Here is an 8,209-nt window from a genome sequence, read left to right as displayed (position 1 = left end):
ATCATGAAAACGTAGGGGTATGAACTCACATTGTTTGTAGTCGCGGTTAGTTAATATGATATTAACGGTGACTTCGGGCTAGAAGATGGGGAATTAATCGTGTCCTAATTGTTTTAAACACATGATAATGTGTAAATATTATAATCTAACATAAATATAATTGTAATAACACTAGTTTATAAAACTTACAATGATTCCTTAATGATCTTGCTTGAAGAAAAGAAGTTCCTAAGAGTTTTTGATCTTTAAACTTTGAAAGGAAAAATGGGGATTGTTTTGAGACGTAAATGAGAGAAATGGGAGGGTTTTCGGTTTTGTACCCATATATTGGACCAACATTTGATGTGATAAATGCCCAGGGAAGTGTATTTAATCAATTTCGGATGTGTGCCACCAATTCGGAAAAGTGTTCTCGGCCTATCCTCTAAACCGAGGATCATGTTCTCGGTCAAAAGGTCCAACCGAGATATCCTTGATTTCGGTCAAAAATGAGGTTCTCGGTGGGAAAGGATTTCGGTCTCGCAAGGTTATCGGCTAGGAAGGATTTTTGGTCAAGAAGGGTGTTCGGCTAAATGCTTCTCGGTCCTAAATGCTTCACAAGTGATTTCGGTGTGGGTGGGTTTGCGGTCCGAAGTGGGGTCCCTGCGAGGGTTCTCGGTTCAAAGTAGTCCAATCTTTGAGTTTTCTGTTTTTCCCACTTGGTTTTGGTCCCCACAATTCGAAAACTTCACACTTAAAATACTTTACTATTAAATATACTTCATAACTAAGAAAACTTTAGTATTAAGAAACCTTTACAATTACGTAAATGTTAATAAAGTTTTACTTATTTAATTTTTTTTTTGATCTTTGAGTTTTGTTGACTCATAACATCTTATATAAACATATATTTGCATGGTTTTCAATATATAAGTATGATTATCAAGGTATGCATATATAATAACTTATATAATCATGCCGTTAAGGAATTTCAAGTTCTTACTGTATTATGCTATGATATGGATTCACTTGTATACGATTTTAGTTTAGACTTTTATTCGAATAAGTTTGACTTACATTGACCTGAAATAACGGGTTGTTACCCGGTCAACTTTCCATTGAGGCCCTGTATTTCTTTCAAGTTGTGCGGGGTCTTGGTTTCTAGTAGGTCTTTTGTATGTCTGTAGAGGCTTTCAAACGTTCCCGTATTTAGACGATTTTCTCTGTTGTTTCTTGAATGATCTCGGGACTGGTTAAAGTACTGTCAGGTATTTGATTCTTGGCTAGTTTCATATCACCCACTTCAGCCCAGCACAGAGGAGATCTGCACTTACGAGCATAGTGGGCTTAAAATGGAGCAACTTTGATGCTTGTGTAATAGTTGTTGTTGTACGAGAATTCGATGAGTGGTAAGTGGGTATCCCAAGCTTTACCAAAATCTATCACACAAGCCCTCAACATGTCTTCCAACGTTTGTATGGCTCTCTTGCTTTGCCCATCAGTTTGAGGATGGTACACTGTACTCATGTCAAGATTTGTTCCCAAGTACTTTTGCAGTGATTGCCAAAACCGCGAGGTAAATCTATTATCTCGGTTAGAGATAATGGATATTGGTACACCATGCAATCGTACTATCTCTTTAATGTAAATCCTTGTTAACTTCTCCATTTTGTCAGTTTCTTTTATTGGTAGGAAGTGTGCGAATTTAGTTAATCTGTCGACGATTTCCCAAATGGTGTCATGACCACTCGTTGTCCTGGGTAACTTGGTTATCAAATCCATAGTTATCTGCTCCCACTTCCATTCGTGTATTTCTGGTTGTTGTAGTAAACCCGAAGTCTTCTAATATTCTACCTTAACTTTGGCGCGAGTTAGACACTTGCCCACATAGGTAGCAATTTCAGCTTTCATGTTCGGCTACCAATAGAGTTTCTTGAGGTCCAGATACATCTTGTCTGAACTTGGATGAACGGAGTATCGAGTTTTATGGGTTTCGTTAATGAAAACATCTCTGTAGCCACCAAACTTCGGTGTCCAAATCCGATTTATAAGATAACAAACTCTGTCACCCTTCATTTCCAAGTTCTTTTCCATTCCTCTTAAGGCTTTACCTGTCACGTTCTCGGGTTTCAAACCTTCCAGCTGAGCCTCTTTGATCTGACCGGACAGGTGTGAATGGATTGTCATAGTTGACTTTACTCGGCGGCCCGAGTATTCTTTTCGACTAAGGACATCTGCTACTACATTGGCTTTGTCGGGATGATAGCGAATTTCACATTCGTAATCATTGAGTAGTTCCACCCATCGTCGTTGTCTAATGTTAAGCTCCTTCTGATTGAATATGTGTTGGAGGCTTTTGTGGTCTGTAAAGGCTGTGCATTTCGTACAATAAAGGTAATGCCTCCAGATCTTCAGAGCATAAACTACTGCTCCCAATTCAAGTTCGTGTGTAGTATAGTTGACCTTGTGGTTCTTAAGTTGTCTCGAGGCGTAGGATATGACCTTTCCTCGCTGCATAAGAATGCAACCTAGCCCTTTCTTGGACGCATCGCAGTAAACTACAAAATCTTCTGTCCCTTCTGGGAGGGACAAGATCGGTGCGCTGCATAGGGCTTGCTTTAGTGTATGGAAAGAAGTTTATTGTTTCTCCTCCCAACTAAAGGTTACACCCTTCTGAGTCAGAGTGGTGAGGGGTTTTGCAATTTTGGAGAAGTTTTGGATGAACCTTCTGTAATAGCCAGCGAGACCTAGAAATTGGCGAATCTCTGTTGGGGTCCGTGGGGTCGCCCAGTTTTCGATAGCTTTGATCTTGGAGGGATCAACATGTATCCCTTCCTTGCTGAGTACTTGACCTAGGAAGTCCACCTTTCGAATCCAAAATTCAAACTTCGAGAACTTCGCATACAATATCTCTGCCCTTAAGGTTTCCAAGACTTGTCGTAAGTGTTGGATGTGTTCTTCCTTACTTCGGGAATAGATTAGTATATCATCGATATAAACTATAACGAACTTGTCTGAGTAAGGTCGACACACACAGTTCATCAGGTCCATGAACACTGTGGGCGCATTCGTTAGACCGAAGGGCATCACTATGAATTCATAGTAACTGTAGCGAGTTCTAAAAGCGGTATTTGGAATATCATCCTCCTGTACTCGTAGCTGATGGTATCCTGATCTCAGGTCAATCTTGGAAAAGAAACCGACTGCTTGAATTTGATCGAAGAGGTCGTCTATTCGCGGTAGAGGGTATCGGTTCTTAATGGTAAGTTTGTTTAGTTCGCGGTAATCTGTGCACATTCGGAACGAATCCATCCTTCTTTTTCACGAACAGAACCGGTGCTCCCCAGGGTGAGAAGCTTGGTCTTATGAATCCTTTGATTAGAAGTTTGTTTAATTGGCTGGATAGTTCTTCCATCTCTGACAATGCTAAACGATACAGAGATTTAGCTACGGGGGTAGCTCCGGGAATCAAGTCGATTCGGAATTCGACTTGGCGTTCAGGAGGAACTCCTTGGAGATCTTCGTGGAACACATCAGGGAAATCACAGACTTCAGGGATATCCTTGATGTTTTTCACTTCTTCTGTCTTATCTACCACGTGAGCTAAGAAGGCACATTAATCTTTGTGAAGATACTTCTGGGCCTTGACGCAAGAAATGATTTGAAGGTTCGTACCGGGTTTATCGCCATAGATAACGAGAGATTCTCTACTTGGCAGATTAAGACGAATGGTTTTTTCATAACATAGGATATCAACACGGTGAAGACTTAACCAATCCATGCCGATGATAATGTCGAAGATTTTAATTGAGACCGATATAAGGTCAATTTGGAAAGAATAGTTGTTTAGAGTAAGTGTGCATCCTATGTATATGTCGTTTGTGCTCTCGATCTTTCTATTTGCCATCTCTACGGTGAAGGTATCTTTTAGTGATTGGGGATTTTGTTTTAGTAGATGTTTGAATTTATGGCTCACGAATCTTTTCTCCGCACCACTATAAAAAAGAATGCATACGTAAGAATTGTTGAGAAGAAACGTACCGGTAACCACGGTAGGATCTGCTATCGCTTCCTCATGACCAATTACCAAAACTCTTCCTACACCGCCAAAATTCCTTGTCTTTGGGCAGTCTCTCTTGAAGTGCCCCGGTTTCACCACACCCATAACAAGATTGACTTACTCCCACACCGTGGACTTGGGAGATGGATTGTGCTGGCGTTGTACAGAAACGGGCGGTGTACCCCTTCCTGTTGCAGTTTTTGCAGTGCATTTCCCTGCAAACTCCCATGTGATGGAAGTTGCAATTATTACACTTTGGAAAAGTTCCAGCATATCGACTCGGGGTTGCTGGAGTAGTAGAAACAGTGGTAGGAATAGAAGCAGGAACAACAACGGGAATAGTAGCAGCGTGTACTGCCACAGTTTGTTGCTTCTTTGAAGGCTTTTGTGACGATTTCCCCTTTCATTTGTTCCAGAACTTCTTTTTTCTACCTCCTTCTTTGGGTTGTTCAGAAATGGCCGGCATGGAGCCTTGGAAAAATCCATGATCTACGAGTGTCTGTTCCAGACGCTTAGCACTATCGAAAGTAAGTGGATTAGCAGCTATAACGTTTCCTTGAGTCAGGGGAGTTAACCCCCAGATGTACCTTTCTACTTTCTTACTCTCCGGGGTGACCATCACGGGACACAGAAGAGCCAGGTCACCGAATCTGGCAGTATAAGTAGCAATATCAGAGTCCTTCATCTTCAGACTCCAGAGCTCCTGCTCTAGCTTTTGTATCTCGCCTCTGGGACAATATTATGCCAGCATCAGAACTTTTAAGTCTTCCTAGCTCATGGAATTAGCTACTGGGAGAGATAACCACTTGATATAGTCGTTCCACCAAGTGAGGGCTCTATCCAAAAAAGTGCATGCTGCAAATTTTACTTTGCTAGCTTCAGGGCACACACAGATTTCAAACACCGATTCGGTTTTCTCGAACCAGCGTGTTAGAGCAATGACACCTCCGGTGTGATAAAAGGATTTGGGTTTGGCGTTCGTGAAGTCTTTATAAGAACACTCCCTTGGGTGTCAAGACTTTCCCCGTGATTAGAGTTGTGGGAACCACTATCGGCCCCACTAGTACCACTGGTGTTAATTTGCGTCATAGCAGTAGCCACGACGGCTGTTACTGCTGCTTGGAAGACAGCAGGGTCATACTGTGGAGGTGGTGGAATTGGTGGATTGTTGTTGAAACGCATATTTAATTTACGTGGCGGCATCTTTTTATATAAAGTTTAAGGAGGAAATGATGATAAGTCCTCTATAGTAGTTACGAGTTAGGTGATATTGAACAAGATATATCTTAGTTCTAAACGTATCATATCCTGACTTTCATAGTGTTCTGCGATTTACAACAGAAGTTTACTAATATAAGTAAACAGTCACAATTTCATTATATGAAATTTATAGAAACACTTCTAAGGAATTGGTATAGTATGACTCATACTGGGTCCCCCTAAAATCACATAGTGTATACAAATTATATATAATAAAAACTAAATAGACCTTCGAATAAGTGATCCTACTCTAAGTCCACACCAAACAAGGAACATGAATTAAAGCTATATCATAAATTCTCAGTATATAAAATCTTAATTATATATAACTCTTACGTATACACTTAGTAATTATAGATCTACTAGTAAAAGTCCTTTGTTTTCACTTGATTGATTCTAGTAAAAAGAACTTCTTGAATATTGTTATTCCAGTGTTATAGTGCCATACAATACTCCTTTAGTATTTTAACTTTATGTTTGGTTCTAGAGTTCTTCTGGTATATAAATTTGGTAAGTTTAGACTTGTTGCAACACTACGATCACTCCTAAACACATTTTGGTCGTATCTCAAATAAATATAGTTGATCAGGCTATATTTATCCCATATATGATTACATAATTGTCCACACTTAACTGTAGTGTCCAACATCTAAATACTTTTATGTAATTCTCATCGGGATACTGTTTCTTGTATGTATGCATGTTAGTATACTTCTTATAAAATAGTTAGATTTTAAATGTATACTTTTATTCAGAGCGTTTCAGCCCCATTGTATTTATAGTTGTATATCTTTTGTGGTTTGATATACTTAGTTCACTATAAACAATGCTCTGATACCAATCTGTCACACCCCAAACCGGAACAGCGGAAACGTTCGGGGGCAGATGACGTCATATACAGTATCACAACAATTGTATAATAGTAATCAAAATACAACAACCATAACATTGATATAGTATAGTTTTACATTCGTGTTCAAATAAATGTATACTTGACACCAAAAATGTATAGCATAAGTTAAAAGACATGAGTCTATGAAGCTCCGTCTTCTCAAAACCTATGGATACCTATTTACTGATTTCCTGAGAATACAAGTAGTTTTTAAAAGAGTTTCAACAATTAAGTTGGTGAGTTCATAAGCATGTTTGTAATTGAAATATGTCATTTGTTCCTTGAAAATGTAAGTATGTTTTCCCAGAAAATCCTATATTTTCTGTTGTAAATGTGTTGTAGTCTTGATACCCTAAGACCAAAACGTGTAAATGTTATTGTACTATGAGATAGTATAATGTAGTTTTTATTCACATAAAACCATGAAAAGTATGTTTTCTCTGCACTAGAATAGTATTATTTATTTGTACTTGTATAAAAACTGTGTAATTGTAAGTGATTGGATTCACGAGCTGTACTTGTAAAATACTGTATTATAGTTTTATTATTTAATAAAACTATGTGAAGTTGTTTACTTACTCATACACTAATCGTGTTGTTCAATAACAAATTGTGAGTTATCATAACCATGCTTGATGACCATAAGATGGCCTGAACACGACGTTCTTCAGGCGTCGCAGTCGGTACGACATTTGTCACCGCAAGCCTGCTGGTCTGACTGTAGCTAACAGTCAAGGTGTGGGATTGTCAGTCCCGTATAGATCTATACACAAGTCTCATAAATGATATATTGACGGTTACGTGTAGAATAATGAAAAGTCTTTTTTATGATAAATAACTTTACATATGTTCCATAAACTATATCTATTATAGTTTATATCTTTGTTTTCTGTAATGTATTCTGAACTTGGTAATATATTACATATGATCCATAAACTATACTTATTATAGTTTATATGTTTGTTTTCCGTATTGTATCTCAATTGTGTTAAATGATATGTAAGTTCCATAAACTATACCTATTATAGTTTATATGTATTTTTTCTACTGAAACGAAGACCTTTGTATTGTTAATGATTTGACAAGATTAAATCGTAAAAATCCGTAATAAAGTTGTTCCGTGGAATTTCACATTTATGTCCAAATGGTACTAAAATAGATTGCAAAAATATTATTTTTGTTTAACAAGTTTAAATGGTTTTATACTTATATAAATATAATATTTATATAATTATGAGTAAAAAGGCGGTCGAATAAATAATTCTACTCCAAGCCCACAACCAAACAAGGAACAAGAAATAGAGCAAAATTATCAATTCTAAGCCTGTTGAACCTCAATTATATATATATATATATATATATATATATATATATATATATATATATATGTTTTTAATAACGGCAACGATAGGAAAAATAATTTTCTTGTGTTATACTTGTATTCCCCTCCTAAAATAGTGAAAAATCATGAAAATGTATGGGTATGAAATCACCTTATTTGTAGTCGCGGTTAGTTAATATCATAGTAACGGTGACTTAGGGCTAGAACACGGGGAATTGATCGTGTCCTAATTGCTTTAAACACATGATAATGTGTAAATATAATAACCTAAAATAAATATAATTGTAATAACACTAGTTTATAAAACTTACAATGATTTCTTAATGATCTTGCTTGAAGAAAAGAAGTTCTTGAGAGTTTTTGATCTTTAAACTTTGAAAGGAAAAATAGGGATTTTTTTGAGTCGTAAATGAGAGAAGTAGGAGAGTTTTCAGTTTTGTACCCATATATTGGACCTATATTTGATGTGATAAATGCCTAAGGAAGTGTATTTAATCAATTAGGGATATGTGCCACCAATTTGGAAAAGTGTTCTCAGCCTACCCTCTAAACCGAGGATCATGTTCTTGGTCAAAAGGTCCAACCGATATCTCCTTGATTTCGGTCAAAAATGAGGTTCTCGGTGGGAAAGGATTTTGGTCTGGAAAGGTTATCGGCTAGGAAGGGTTTTTAGTCA

Source organism: Lactuca virosa, chromosome 4, assembly GCF_052849685.1.
Source record: "Lactuca virosa cultivar CGN04683 chromosome 4, Lactuca_virosa_CGN04683_v6, whole genome shotgun sequence".
NCBI classification, from domain to species: Eukaryota; Viridiplantae; Streptophyta; class Magnoliopsida; order Asterales; family Asteraceae; genus Lactuca; species Lactuca virosa.
Note: the sequence above shows the minus strand (reverse complement) of the source record.